At 48.1% G+C, this 15,353-nt stretch overlaps 1 pseudogene; it reads left to right on the forward strand.

Moving 5' to 3' along the window:
* The first annotated feature begins 232 nt into the window (after positions 1–232).
* LOC139183883 (small ribosomal subunit protein eS12 pseudogene) lies at positions 233–2,355 on the forward strand (annotated as a pseudogene).
* The last annotated feature ends 12,998 nt before the right edge of the window (positions 2,356–15,353 follow it).

Here is a 15,353-nt window from a genome sequence, read left to right on the forward strand (position 1 = left end):
AAGTGCAAGCCCGTGTAAGAATGTATCAGGCTGAGGTAGCCATAGGTAAAGATGCTGCCTCAACAACATCAAAAGGAGTTGCAATAGCATACCCAGCACAATACTTACCAATGTTACCTTTAACTTTAAAAAAAAAAAAAACTTTTTAAAATAAAAAGCTGCTACTTTTTTTTTTTTTGATGCTGTGTGCAAACTTTTCTTTAGTGGCAGCAAGTAGGGGATATTCTCTACTTGCAGCGCATGAGCTTCTCATTGCAGTGGCTTCTCTTGTTGCAGAACAAGGGCTGCAGGGTGTGTGGGCTTCAGTTCTTGTGGCACGTAGTTTCAGCAGTTACAGCACACAGGCTTAGCTGCCTCATAACATGTGTGCAATCTTCCCAGACCAGGGATCAAACCCATGTTCAGTGTATTGGCAAGAAGATTCTTAACCCCTGGTTCACCAGGGAAGTCCCAAGGCTGCTACATTTTAATCCTGAATTATGTGATTATCCCCAGACAGGTAAAAAAAAAATGTATAAACTGATGGCTATCTGGCATTATAATATGATGATATTACTTCTAAGATGATATTAAACCTCATTTTAAAATTTACTTTTTATTAGTTTTTATTGGAGTATAGGGGCTTCCCAGGTGGCACCAGTGGTAAAGAAGCCCCTGCCAGTGCAGGAGACATAAGAGACCTGGGTCCAATCCCTGGGTCGGGAAGATCCCCTGGAGGAGGAAATGGCAACCCACTCCAGTATTCTTGCCTGGAGAATCCCATGGACAGAGGAGCCTGGCGGGCTACAGTCCACGGGGTCACAAAAAGTCGGACACGACTGAAGTGACTGAGCACGCATAGTTGCTTTACGGCATTGTGTTAGTTTCTGCTGTACGACAAAGCGAATCAGCTACACATATACATATATCCCCTCTTTTCTGGATTTCCTCCAATCCCATTCCTGAGCATATACCCAAAGAAAACCATAATCGAAAAGATATATGCACCCAAATACTCACTGCAGCACTATTTACAATTGCCAGGACATGGAAGCAACCTAAACGTCCATCCAAAGAGAAATGGATAAAGGTGTGAAACAGGTATGCAATGGAATGTTACTTAGCCGTAAATGGAACAAAATCATGCCATTTGTTGTGGATGGACCTAGAGACTGTCATACACAGTGAAGTAAGTCAGAAAGAGAAAAAAAAATATTGTATAATAGTACTTATATGTGGAATCTAGGAAAATGATACAGAAAAAGCAGAAATAGAGACATAGATGTAGAGAACAAACTTATGGATACCAAGAGGGGAAGGACGGGTGGGATGAACTGGGAGATTAAGACTGTCTGTCATAAACTCACTGCTGTGTATTATAAAATAGATCACTAATGAGAACCTACTGTATAGCACAGGGAACTCTACTCAGTGCTCTGTGGTGACCCCTTGTTACCTTTTAAATAAGAGCTCTGAGCCATGGGACTCAGCATTACCCAGAGGAGCTTCATCACTCCCTGTAAAGGAGTCAGGAGGTGACCCATCAGCATTACGCAACTGAAGAAGAGTAACAGGGTTAAAGTCATCCCAGCATAACAGCAGTACAAGCGGAGCAGTTAGCAAAAGGACTTCACAGGATGTGAGGCAGCTGGCTGAGAAATGTTAAGTGTGATGAAAATTCAGGAGGGCTTCTACTGATTGAGGTACAAAATTGGTTAAAGAAGATCCCACAATGATTTTCTCAGTGGCCTTCATCAAAAAAGCAATGGCAGTAATGGCCCTAAGGCAAAGTGGGTTATCCCCATGCAGCAAGGTCCAGCTTCTGGCTGTAACACTCTATGGGTTGCTCTTTCCCTGGGGGCGGAAGCTTCGGTGCATTCAGGATTCAGCTCTACCCGTCACCCACTGCCATGGCCAAGGAAGGCATTGCTGCTGGAGGTGCCATGGACGTTCATACTGCTCTGCAAGATGTGCTGAAGACAGCCCTCGTCCACTGTGGCCTAGCACATGAAGTCTGCACAGCTGCCACAGCCTTAGGTAAGCGCCAAGCCCATCTGTGTGTGCATGCATCCAGCCGTGATGTCAAGCTGGTGGAGGCCCTTCGTGTTGAGCACCGAATCAACCTGATTAAGGTTGATGACAACAAGAAACTAAGGGAATGGGTAGGCCTCTGTAAAACTGACAGAGAGAGAACACCCCTATAAAGTGGTTGGTTGCGGTTGTGTGGTGGTTAAGGGCTATGGCAAAGAGTCTCAGGCTAAGGATGTCACCCAAGAGTACTCCAAACATAAGAAATGATGAAATTAAAAAACTGGGTTCTTGTTTTAAAAAAAAAGTGCTCTGTGGGTTGATGATGGTTCCTTTGTTTTTGGGTGAGTACCTCAAGGGCATTCCCTTTCTTTTCACACACAAAAAAGAAAAATGGAATCTGATCATTACTATCCCCAAGAGAAGGTTGGTTCAGCAAACCTTTTCTTAAGGCCTTAAAGGTTATATTATTCAGTTCTTCCCATAAAATTGGGTACGGGTTATAGTTAAAAAAATAATAATAATACAGAGGTTTGGCCATAAAACAGAAATTTGGAATCCAACTTCACTAATAACTGACTAAGCCCAAGAAAACCTTGCAGTTGGGTTTTGGGAAACTTAGGACACCATGAAGCCTCTCTGGATCAAGGTGTAGCCCTTCTTCTGATATCAGATGCCCTAAATATCAAAGCTGGGTTTGATCAAATTGCAATTTTTCTTTGGTGATTTTATATCCCTTTAAGGCTAAAAGTTTTAACAAGTGGAGAGTGTCTTCGGTGAGGAGGCTCGAGAAAGAGAGCAAAGATGCAAATCATGCACATATTACGATTGAATAGAACCTCTTGGGAACCTAAGTCATACAGCCTTTAGGATTTGTGAAACTCCCAGTAAAACCCCGAGGCATTACTGTTCCAGGTGAATTAATTTTCTTTCCAAGTGAGAGCAAAAGGTATCAGCTAGCTCTACCAACTGAAGTTGGAGGACTTCCCTGGTGGCTCAGACTGTAAAGCGTCTGCCTACAATGGGGGAGACCCAGGTTCAATCCCTGGGTCGGGAAGATCCCCTGGAGGAGGAAATGGCAACCCACTCCAGTATTCTTGCCTGGAAAATCCCATGGGCGGAGGAGCCTGGTAGGCTACAGTCCATGGGATCACAAAGAGTCAGACTTCATGTTCTGAGCTGAGCAACTTCATGTTCATGTTCACCAAATGAAGTATGGAATAACTGAAGCACAGCACGAATCAGTTACAATTCTTTACGAATCAGTAAAGAATTGGCTTCCAGGGGGAATGGACGTTAGGACGAGGGTTAGGAACAACAGGGTGTCAAGGGATAACAATGACAATGTTGTTTATTGCTCAGAGGTTTGGACACACCTCCACCCTTGGCCCTTAGGTTTTATCAGTGATGAAACAGGAGTGGTACAGGGTCCAGTGCAGGAGATAACAAGGCCTTGAGCTTTGTAAGCTTCTATAATGGGCTTTCGGAGAAGGCAATGGCACCCCACTCCAGTACTCTGGCCTGGAAATCCCATGGATGGAGGAGCCTGGAAGGCTGCAGTCCTTGGAGTCGCTGAGGGTCGGACACGACTGAGTGACTTCACTTTCACTTTTCACTTTCATGCATTGGAGAAGGAAATGGGAATCCACTCTAGCGTTTTTGCCTGGAGAATCCCAGGGATGGGGGAGTCTGGTGGGCTGCTGTCTGTGGGATCTCACAGAGTCGGATATGACTGAAGTGACTTAGCAGCAGATAATGGGCTTTATGCCTTTAAGGGCTTCTTATAGTGCTATATTGGAGAAGGAAATGGCAACCCGCTCCAGTACTATTGCCTGGAAAATCCCATGGACGGAGGAGCCCAGCAAGGGTCCTCCATTTGAGTCCATGGGGTCGCAAAGAGTCGGACATGACTGACCGACTTCATCTCACTTCATAGTGCTATATATGTACATTCTGGGAAGAGGTTTTGAGGGATATATTTGAATCTTGATGGGAGATACATGTGAATTTTTCCAAAATCAGTTGGACATTTTGTCCAAAGGAAGATGGTACCTAATCCAATATGGACAAATTATCAAGTGTTTGACTGACAAAGAATCAGCTCTGCCATCAGATACAGAGCAAATAAAAGGTGTCAGAAGGTCATTTAATTTACCTGATTGACCACTTTGATGACTGCTGCCAAATTCTGGAATTATTTCCTCTCTTTTTTTGAGAAAATTCTAGCACGATACTTCTTTAAGAAGTCTCTATTGCTGTCCACCTGGAACTATCACATCATTGTTAATCGGCTATACTCCAATGCAAAATAAAAAGTAAAAAAAAAAAAAGTCTTGGCTTAATAACTAGATAGGGGCAGAGAAACTAAAGAGAAAAGGGTGTGGATCTTTCATAGTGCTTAAGCAAAAAAGGACTAGGTTCATTAACAGAAACCTGTAGTGGTTCATTAGAGATCCCGTCTTTTTAAACTGTTTTGGTACCCCAGGGTAAGGGCTGCTTTATTGTAGTAGGTTGAGCACTGAGAGTGTGGTTCTCTTGTCAGTTAGGACTGGAAGAGACACATTCCTAATCTGAAGAAGTATTTCTACAAGTTGATTAAGAGGATATGTCAGGAAGTGCCTCTGTATTTCCTTCAATCTTGTCATTGAAAACTGGACGGACATTGGAAAGACTGGTTAAAGGGCTGCAGGAGCCTGAAGCCTGAAATTTGAAACAATCTCTTTTCCAACATCGTGTGTGTGTGCTGTCTCTTCAGTCGTGTCTGACGCTTTGTGACCCAGTGGACAACTGTCCGTGGGCTTATCCCAGCAAGAATCCTGGAGTGGGTTGCCGTCTCCTCCTCCAGGAGGTCTTCCCGACCCAGGGATCAAACCTTCGTCCTCCTGAGGCTCCTGCATTGGCAGGCAGATTCTTGACCACTAGCACCACCTGGGAAGCTGTCTTCCTTTTGGGTGACTCATTTAGAGTGTGATAAAGTTTGTTTTCCAGATTAACTAAATGTGGATAGGCATAGTTTCTCATTCTGTCCTGGTTCATTTGACTAGAAAAGAAAGACTTTGATTCAGTCCGTTAATAAACACAGAATTAAAAGCTACCCTGGTGGAATCAACATCTGTAGGAACACCAGAATTTTCTTTAAAAATAACCTGAAGTGAATTATAATAGTCATGAAGATGTTCTTCAGATATTTGTGTTCAAGCCTGACTTTTATTCCAATCAAGAGGCTTTGGAAAAGCCCTAGGAATTATTTGATGAAGTTGCCTAGTGATTGTTAGCAGGCTGAGCTCCTGGTTGTAATACTAGAGCCTTTTCAAGGTTTTCCCAGTTAGCAGTTCTCATCCATTGCTGGATCTGACCCTCAATGACAAGCACATGAATTAGCTAATGTAAGTCACAGAAACCAGGCTGGTAAGTTTGAATGACTATATTAAATTCCTCAGAAAATATCTGAGGATTTTTGGTTACTTTGGGAAATTCCTTAACTATGATTCACAGTTAAGCTTTAGTCTAGGGAATACAAGAAATTAAAGATTTAGCCTCTGGGTCCTCAGAAGGCTTAATTTTAAAGGAACAGATTCTAACAACTTCTAAGGAAAGGGGAGCAGAGAGAGTTTCAGAGAAAAAGGAAATTTGGTGAAAAAATTACAACAGGAGAATTGAGAGGATGGCCTCAAAGTACCAATTGAAATAGGCATTCCATTCAGTTTGGAAAATTTGAGAGCTATGGTAGCCTAATTCGGTTTTTAGGGGGGGAAAATTAATTAATTAAGAAAATTAATTTTAAGGATTTCAAATTTTCCCATAATGGTTATTAATGTTCTAAATTGTCTTGGTTAGGTTGGTCCATTTAGTTAGAATTGTGCATAAGGAAGGACTGTGGTTTTTAAACATAAAATTAGCCCAAGTCCCTGTGTCAGGGGGACAAGCTCAAAATATATAGGTAACTAGCATCCCATTTATTAGGATTTCTTCTCTAGAATGGAAGAATGATTTTCAAATGGCCAAACAGCCTACAGCTCTAACAGCTTAGAGTTCAAACAGTTTAAACAGTTCAGCTAGCTCAGGCAGCTTGCAACTCAAATGGCCTGCAGGCCTAATACCAGTCAGTTCTAAGGAAGCAGCTTTGCCTGAGGGAGCCAAGCTGAAGGAGGAGCCCAGTTCCCACTGGCCAACCCCTATCACAAATGAATGGGCCAAAGGCTGAACTGGCACAGTTCCAATTAATTAGCCTTCCACTCTCCACCCCCGCCCCCAACACCCTCACCCCATTCCCAAAGGAATGGGTTGAAGACTAGACAGTTCCAGGGGAAACAACCCCTGTTCCAAAGGGAATTTGTTGAAGGCTAGCACATGATGCCAAAAATGAGTACTCATGCACAGAACAGAAAGGATAAAACCTTAAATTGATCTCAAATGAAAACTGGAGAGCTTCAAAATACAAAGAGAGCATGAATTTGGATCCAGGAGAAAGATGTATCTTCAAGCCCCAAGATCGGCAAGAAAAGCCATGAGGGACAGGGAGGTCCTAAACCTGTTTGCTTCCCAGCTCTGGAGCGTTCTCTACCTCCCATATGGGTTACCAAAATGTTGACCACCAGTTATTTCTCCAGCAAAAATATGTTTACTTGGAATCAGCAGAGAATTGAATTTTGGGGTCTGAAACCATGTCATGCAGTCCCTGTATGGCTAGTGTAGGAGAACGCTTTTATAGAGGGGGAAAGGACTTTGGGAAGGCTATAGTAAGCAAAGTGTCTATGATCTTTCCTTGGCTGAGTCCTTGCCAGGAAAGAAGAGTTGCAGGGAACAAGAGGTCCCCCTTCTGGTCTCCTGACTATTTAATTAAGGTTTCTGTTTTTTACTTTTTTTTACAGCCCTAAGAGAGGCTGGGATGCTTGCCTCCCTTCCAGAAACCAAACACCGCCCTGTCCTCTGCTGTGAGAGATATATATCCATCCCCTTACTCTGAGAGGGCCCGCCCAGTGAGAAGGAAGGGCAGAAGCTGCCCCAGGAGCCCTGGAAGCCCACCCTTCTTGTGCCTAATAGAGTTATAGCTCAGCACTGCACACACTGTGCTGTAGCCCCACCTCTCCACCTGGCCCAGCCTGTCTTCTTTCCCCATTCTGCCCACCTAGCCTGTGTCTGCCCCCAGCCTGGCCAAGCCATGGGGCATTCTCTTGCCAGGACACCCAAACTGGAATGACCAGGACCCAGTGTCCTTGCTTGCTGCAGAGCTCCCTGCCCTACCTGCCTGGAGGCTGCTACATCTTTCCTATACCACTGTGGGGGCTCTTTAGCATTGTATAGGTGAAGGTTAAAGGGACAGAGAAGAACTGACCCCAGGGAAGCTGGTCCTCAGGACATGCCATACCTGCACAGCAGGGATTGTGGTCATGCTTTGCACACGTGTAAACTGTGTGTGGGTACCATGTGTGGGTAGAGGGGTTGTACCTGTGTGCTTTTCTTGGGGGCACCATGAAGGGGCATTTAGTGCCTTGACCCTGGCTCTCGGCCCCTCGATTGACCCAGGTAATGGGGAGGTTCACACTGGCATGTCCCTCCAGAGAGCAGAGGCCTCGGTCACTCCCTCTGAGGCCCATGAGGGAAACTGCCATGAGTATTCATTCTCTCGAACAGGAAATGAAGCTTGCACCTGGCCAAACATGCTGCTCCTCCTGGGGCACAACCCCAGGGCTTTCTGACCCCATGGCCTCCCAGTGTTGCACTAGGTCTCATGGAAGAGAGATCTGGAGACTGTTTTAGGTCCTGGGACCTTTCGTCTTCAGGCATCAGGGCTCTTGTAGCTGTAGGGGAGGACCTGAGGCAGCACAGATTGGGTGACTGCTGACCCTGGGAGGTCGTGGGGCTCAGGACTCTGGAGACAAGAGCCATCCAGGCTGTGCTGAAGGAGTGGCCCAAACATTAGCTGACACCACCAGGGACTCAGGAGGTGGGGTTGGCCCTGGCCCACCATGCTGCACAATGCGACCCAGTCAGGACCCCTCCTTGAGTGGGACTCTTCAGGCCCAGGTCCACCCTAGGCATGGCATTCTGTGATTCCAGATTACTCAGAACCTGGCAGGGCAGGGTCTCTAGCTCCCAAGTCCCGAGACCTCTGGACTGTCAACTAAGGATCACCATTTCCCTCGGGTACCCACCTGTCTGCCCATTTCACTTGTGCTCTGGGCATGTGCCTCTTACTGTTTGGACCATGGCTCTCAGCCTCCGTCTGACCCTGGTCCCCACCCCCTGACTCCTAGGAGCCTGTCTGCACCAACCCATAGCGATTCTGCTCCACACCCTAGGAGGCCTCACTGATGTTGCAGGACGTCCACCTCGAGGGTTTTGCTGGAGCCACTACCCTTTATCAAGCATCTAGAGCATTGGTTCATACTGGACACACAGGCAGGCACTTGGGAATGCACACATATGCTCGTATGTGTGCACTGTGCACACATATTCACACCCTTGCACTCACACATGTGCAAACAAATGAACACTTGCATATGCACACACATGCACTTGTATGTGCACTTATACAACACACTCACACACTTGCACTCACACAAGCCTTCACTCACACTAACACACTTGCATGTGTGGGCACAGCGGCACACATGAAGTCAAGTGCACAGAATACACAGCACACACACATGAGAATTTTCATGGATGCATTCACCTGCATGAACACATATTCATTGCACACACTCTGGCATACTTGCACACATGAAATCATATGTATACATTACACCCACATACATGCGATCACACGCAAACACCTGCAAATATGTACACATATGCACGCATTTTCACATGCACAAGCCCACTTACACACATGTGATGACACTCACAAGAACTCATAAGAATTCAGGTTCACTTGTGCTCTGGCAAGACCAGCTGTGCCCACCTTCTCCCATACAAGCCATCCTCTTTCCTTCTCTGCACTTTGAGTTTCAGTTGCCTCCCATACCCTACCTGTCCCTTCTATGTGGTCAACTTGTGGTAAGCCCATAGGGTCCGGTTCCTAAGAGCTTCCACTGTGCAATGCCAAGCCTCTCAAGTGAACCCCTATAGCAGTGGTTATCTGTCCCCATATGCCTCTTGAGGACAGGACTGTTCCAGGCGTATAACTCTACCCAGAAAATACCTGCCTGGCTTAATCAGTAGTGACTTAGCCTGACTGCCATCTCCCCAGGGGCTCAGGCCCAGATGGGAATAGAAATGATGGGCTCAGCCCCTCATGGCTCAGCTCCTCATGGCACTAGGTCACCCTTCACTACAGGGTGAGCAGCCGGGGTCAGACCACAGAAGTGGTCAGGCTGGGAGCTGAGCCCACGGTTGTGGGTGTCAGAACTGAGCCTTTATGTATGCACACACAGGCTCACCAACAAGTGCTGCGTTCCTAGAGCTGGGGCGTCCCCATCGCCCCAGGGCTTTGATGGGGCCACACTTCCAACCAAGATAGTCATGGACGAGGGTGGCTGGACCCGTGCTCTGGGTCATGCACATGGAGCAGGGACCCAGGCCCAGCCCTGCTCAGGAAAGAGCCAGCTGCATGAAGGCAGGAGGAGAGGGGGAGGGGGAGAAGAACGCAGTGCCCTCATCAGCAGGGCACTACTCAGGATGGACTCAGGCAACCATGGTGGAGAAGGGCCAGCACAGACACCCTTAGGCCACAGCTGGAATAGACTCAGAGTGAAGCAATTCTAACCCCTCTTCTTGCAGATAGAAGACTGAGGTCCAGGCAGGGACAGTAAATCAGAGGTAAAGCTGAGCAGAAGCTCAGGACCCAGATACCCAGGAAGAATGGGAGTCCTGGTGAGGCTGAGGGAACAGCTGTGGTTCAAACGCAAGGCAGATCATTGCACCGGGACAGACATAGGACCAACGGGATGGAGCTGGGAGTTCAGGGACACACTAAGCCTCTATGGCCAACAGATTTCACCAGGAATATAAAGATCATCTAGGGTAAAGAAGAATCTCATCTACAAATGATGCAGAAACAACTGGATGGCCACACACAAAGGATGAAGTTGGACCCCAATCTCAATTAACCACCCACCCAGTTAACCAAAATGGATCATGGATGTAAAGCTATAAGACGCTTAGGAGAAAACACAGGGATAAATCTTCATGATCTGGGATTTGGCAATGAATTCTTAGGTATGACATATAAGTAATAAAAGAAAAATAAGATCTCATCAAAATAAACTTTTGTGTATCAGAGGATATTATTAATAAAGTCAAAGACAATGTGCAGAATGGGAAAAGTTTTGCAAATCATATATATGATAAGAGTCTAGTATGCAGAATTTAAAAGGATGTCTTTCAATTCACCAACAAAAGGACAAACAACCCAGTTAAAAATGGGCAAAAGATTTCAAGAGGACACTTTAAAGAAGATATAACAAATGGTCAGCAAGCACATGATAAGAAGTTCATTATTATCAGTCATTCAGTTCAGTTCAGTCGCTCAGTCGTGTCCAGCTCTTTGCAACCCCATGAATCGCAGCACGCCAGGCCTCCCTGTCCATCACCAACTCCCGGAGTTCAGTCAAACTCACGTCCATCAAGTTGGTGATGCCATCCAGCCATCTCATCCTCTGTCATCCCCTTCTCCTCCTGCCCCCAATCCCTCCCAGCATCAGGGTCTTTTCCAACGAGTCAACTCTTCGCATGAGGTGGCCAAAATATTGGAGTTTCAGCTTTAGCATCAGTCCTTCCAATGAACACCCAGGACTGATCTCCTTTAGGATGGACTGGTTGGATCTCCTTGCAGTCCAAGGCACTCTCAAGAGTCTTCTCCAACACCGTTATCAGCCATTGCTGCCGCTGCTGCTGCTAAGTCGCTTCAGTTGTGTCCGACTCTGTGCGACCCCATAGATGGCAGCCCACCAGGCTCTCCCGTCCCTGGGATTCTCCAGGCAAGAAGACTGGAGTGGGTTGCCATTTCCTTCTCCAATGCATGAAAGTGAAAAGTGAAAGTGAAGTCACTCAGTTGTGTCCGACTCTTCGCAACCCCATGGACTGCAGCCTACCAGGCTCCTCCATCCATGGGATTTTCCAGGCAAAAGTACTGGAGTGGGGTGCCATTGCTTTCTCCGATTATCAGTCATTAGGGTCATACAAATTAAAACCATGACAAAATACTACTTTACACCTGCTGAGATACAAAAAAAGGAGGAAAGTAACAAGTGTCAGCAAGAATGTGTAGGAATTGGAATCTGTGTAACTGCTAGGGAGAAGGTAACGTGGTGTATCTACTGTGGAAACCAGAATGGTGGTTTCTCTAAATGTTAAATTGAGAATAACCATATGATCTATCAATTTCACTCCTAGCAAATGGAGTCTTTGGACTGAAAGCAGGGACCTGAGCAAATACATATACACCCTTGTTCACAGCAGTGCTGTTCACAATAGCCAAAAGTAGAAACAGCCTAACATCCACCAATGGATAAAACGTACTGTGGAATATCATTCAGCCACAAAAGGACTTCCCTGATGGCTCAGATGGTAAAGAATCAGCCTGCAATGCAGGAGACCCAGGTTCAATCCTGGGTAAGGAAGGTCCCCTGGAGAAGGGAATGGCAATCCACTCCAGTATTCTTGCCTGGAAAATTTCAGAGGAGCCTGGCAGGTACAGTCCATGGGGTCGAAAAGAATCAGACACAACTGAACAACTAACACACACACACACACATATAAAAAGGAATGAAATACTGACATACGCCATAACATGGATGAATCTCAAGAACATTGTGCTAAATGAAAGACACCAGGTGTAAAAGGCCACATAATATTTGATTCCACTTATATGAAATGTCCAGAGTGGGCAAATCCACAAAGACAGAAAGCAAGTTGGTGGCTGCCAGAGACCAGGGGGAAAGGAAGCGGGAGAAACTGCTTGTTGGTGTTTTATTTGGGGGTAACAAAACGTTCTGGAACTAGATAAAGATGGGACTTCACAGCATTGTGAATGCACCAAATACCACCGAACTGGAAATGGTTACCTAAAAACAGTTACTTTCATTTTATACAAATTGGACTGCAAGGAGATCCAACCAGTCCATCCTAAAGGAGATCAGTCCTAGGTATTCATTGGAAGGTCTGATGCTGAAGCTGAAACTCCAATACTTTGGCCATCTGATGCAAATAACTAACTCATTGGAAAAGACCCTGATGCTGGGAAAGAGAGAAGGCAGGAGGAGAAGGGGATGACAGAGGATGAGATGGCTGGATGGCATCACCGATTCAATGGACATGAGTTTGAGTAAGCTCCAGGAGTTGGTGATGGACAGGGAGGCCTGGCGTGCTGCAGTCCATGGGGTCACAAAGAGTTAGACAGGACTGAGTGACTGAACTGAACTGAACACCTTAATAAAAAGTGTAAGGGCATGTGGGGTAGTTGGGGGTGACCAAGACAGGGTACACAGAGAGAGAGCGCAGGAGAACAGGAACAGAAACTGCCCTGTAGGAGTGGGGGGACCAGCAGTAGTCCCTTCCAAAAGACTGCTGACAGCCCATTCAGCGTGGACCTGAGTCCCAGAAGGGGTGGGACCTCTCCCAAAGCACCCTGGCCTCACCAATACCTCTGCACCCCAGACCCCACAGGCGAGGAGCTGCAGAAGAGTCAGACAGGGCCAGGCCACAACTGCCTACGGTAGGGTAGATAGCGAGGCAGCAGAATGGAGATGGGGAGTGTCAGCACAGCTTTCCCTTAGTGTTCGCTTCCTCCAGTGGACACCACACTGCTGCCTGAGGGTGGGGCCCAGGCCTTGGAAGCCCCTGGCCCCTATACCCAGCGTCAGGCCCATCTAGGCCTGCCAGGAGCCACCTCCCACCCCAGGCAGGCGAACTGGCCCACAGAAGTTCAGTGCTATCTGTCTTGGTGCCTGTGGGGAGCTCAGAGGTGTCCACACTGGCCAGCACTCTGAAGCGCCCTCCCCTCCCAGGGCCCTGGCCACTCTGTGGCCTTCCCAGCAATCTCCCTTGGCTCCTCCACTGCACCCTGCAGCCCCAGGCCACACCCTCCACCCCCTACTGCAAGTGAGTCCTCTGGCCCACTCTACCCTGACCCGTCCTGAAGCCCATGGCCACGGCGCACTGCCATGATGGGCGACCACTCCCTGGCTGTGCGGGTCATATGGAGCAAGGAATACTTCTGTTGGTCTTTCTTCAGGAGATGGATCTTAGCAGCTAGGTTCTTTTGCTTCTGGAGAAAGAGATTCCCATGTCACAGGCCTCAGAATCATTAGGCTACAAATTCAGATCTCTGGGACCCATAGGGTTCTGGCCATGGCCTGCTGTGGGGCCCAGGAATCTGTATTTATGCCTTGAAACCCATGTGAAGGGGGCAGGGCCAGTCTGAGCTCTAGACTCTGATGGGCTGAGCCTCAGGGACTGGAGGGCATCACTCCCTCCCCTGCCATCTTCGTTGCATCCCTGAAGCCTTTTCCTTCATGCCCCAGAAGCTCCTGCCTGCTGTGCTGGGTGCTGCTGCTCAGCCTCCTCTTTCAACTGACTCTCTGAGTGAAGGATACCCAGAAAACCACTGTCCTCAAGCAGCCCACTTTGGATGCTAAGACAGGATTACCCCAGAGAAGCAAGAAGAGGTCCTGCCACTCCTGTTCTTGAAGTCTGTTGAGGATATGTGGAATCAGATACTTTGAGTATCTTACCATTCGGGACCTTCCAAGACTTTTAAGAAATGATACAGAGCCAGAGGCAGCAGCATCGACTGAGACCCTAGACAGCTGCTGCTGCTGCTGCATCACTTTAGTCGTGTCCAACTCTGTGTGACCCCATAGACGGCAGCCCACCAGGCAATCCCGTTCCCGTCCCTGGGATTCTCCAGGCAAGAACACTGGAGTGGGTTGCCATTTCCTTCTCCAATGCATGAAAGTGAAAAGTGAAAGTGAAGTTGCTCAGTCGTGTCCGATTCTAGCAACCCCATGGACTGCAGCCTACCAGGCTCCTCCGTCCATGGGATTTTCTAGGCAAAAGTACTGGAGTGGGGTGCCATTGCCTTCTCCAGCCCTAGACAGCATCCCACCTCTTTTCAGGCCTTCTGAGGGATGAGACTCTGGGGTCCAGTGGGCCAGGGGATTACACGGAGGAACAGTCTGAGCTAAGCTCTGAGAGAAGGAGCTGTCCAGGTAGGCTGGGGTCTTGGCCAAGCTTCTATAGCAGGAGAGGGTAGGAGCAGGGGGCCAGGAACTGATGGCAGAGAGAGATAGGGCCCCTGCCTGGGAGGGGTCTCTGGTTAGGTGGGGCAGGGCCAAGAGAGGCTGATGAGTTTAGCATCCTTGGGGTACGGAACACAGGCAAGAGTGGGGCAGAGCCTGGATGGGACATGGTGGCCAAGTTGGGGCTGCAAGACCCACTGGTCCAAAGGATGAGATGCTGGGGGTACCTGGGAGATCCCAGCTCCTGACCACCTGGAGCAAACTTGAGCCTCTCTCCAGCTGGTGGCTCAGATGCTGAAGAATCTGCCTCCAATGCAGGAGACCTAGGTTCGATCCCTGGGCTGGGATGATCCCCTGGAGAAGGGAATGGCAACCCACTCCAGTATTCTTGCCTGAAGAATTCCATGGACAGAGGAGCCCGGTGGGCTACAGTCCATGGGACTGCAAAGAGTCAGACACAACTGAGCAACTAACACTTTCACTTTTCACTTTCCTTCTGGTACAGTTAGTTCTCTTTCATTCACCACCCTCTCATTCATTCAGGAGTCCCATTCCTGCCCAGATAGAGTACAATCAGCTTGGGGCCTAGGAACCCCTCTAACAGCAAGAGGGGGCAAGTTAAAGGAGGTGATATGTATGTCAGTCTCAGCCAACCCAGGGGTTACCCAAACAAATGAAACCCCCACTGCAGAACCCAGGCATGATTACCTAGGAAGCAGCATAACTCAAGGCTGGGCCTGGCTGTGGGCCTTTGGCCCTCCTGTGAGTCATCTCTGGTGGCCCCAAAGGTCCTGGCCCACCCCAGGGGACAAGAGGGCAGCTCCACCCTTCCTGGGAGCAGCAGGCCTGTCTAGTTCCAGTGATGTCATGAGGATTTTCCAAATTACGTTTCTGGATCCATCACACGGGTCAGAGGAGGCATGAGGAACAGGCGGGACCTGGGCCCTTCCCTCTTTCCTCCAGGCTACAGCTCAGACACTGAGGTTCCACTGCTGCTGCTCTGCCCCCAGAGCCCCCCGGGTGCCCCTCCAGCGTCTGGGAACCTGAGTTTGGATTCTGCCAAGAGGAACTGGGATTCAAGGTGACTTCCCCGTCCCTGGGCCTGGCCTCCCTTGCTGTCTCTGACTAGGGAAGTTCCAGCATGTCTTCCTGAGCCAAGGCCCC

This window comes from Bos indicus, chromosome 7 (assembly GCF_029378745.1).
Source record: "Bos indicus isolate NIAB-ARS_2022 breed Sahiwal x Tharparkar chromosome 7, NIAB-ARS_B.indTharparkar_mat_pri_1.0, whole genome shotgun sequence".
In the NCBI taxonomy this organism is placed as follows: domain Eukaryota; kingdom Metazoa; phylum Chordata; class Mammalia; order Artiodactyla; family Bovidae; genus Bos; species Bos indicus.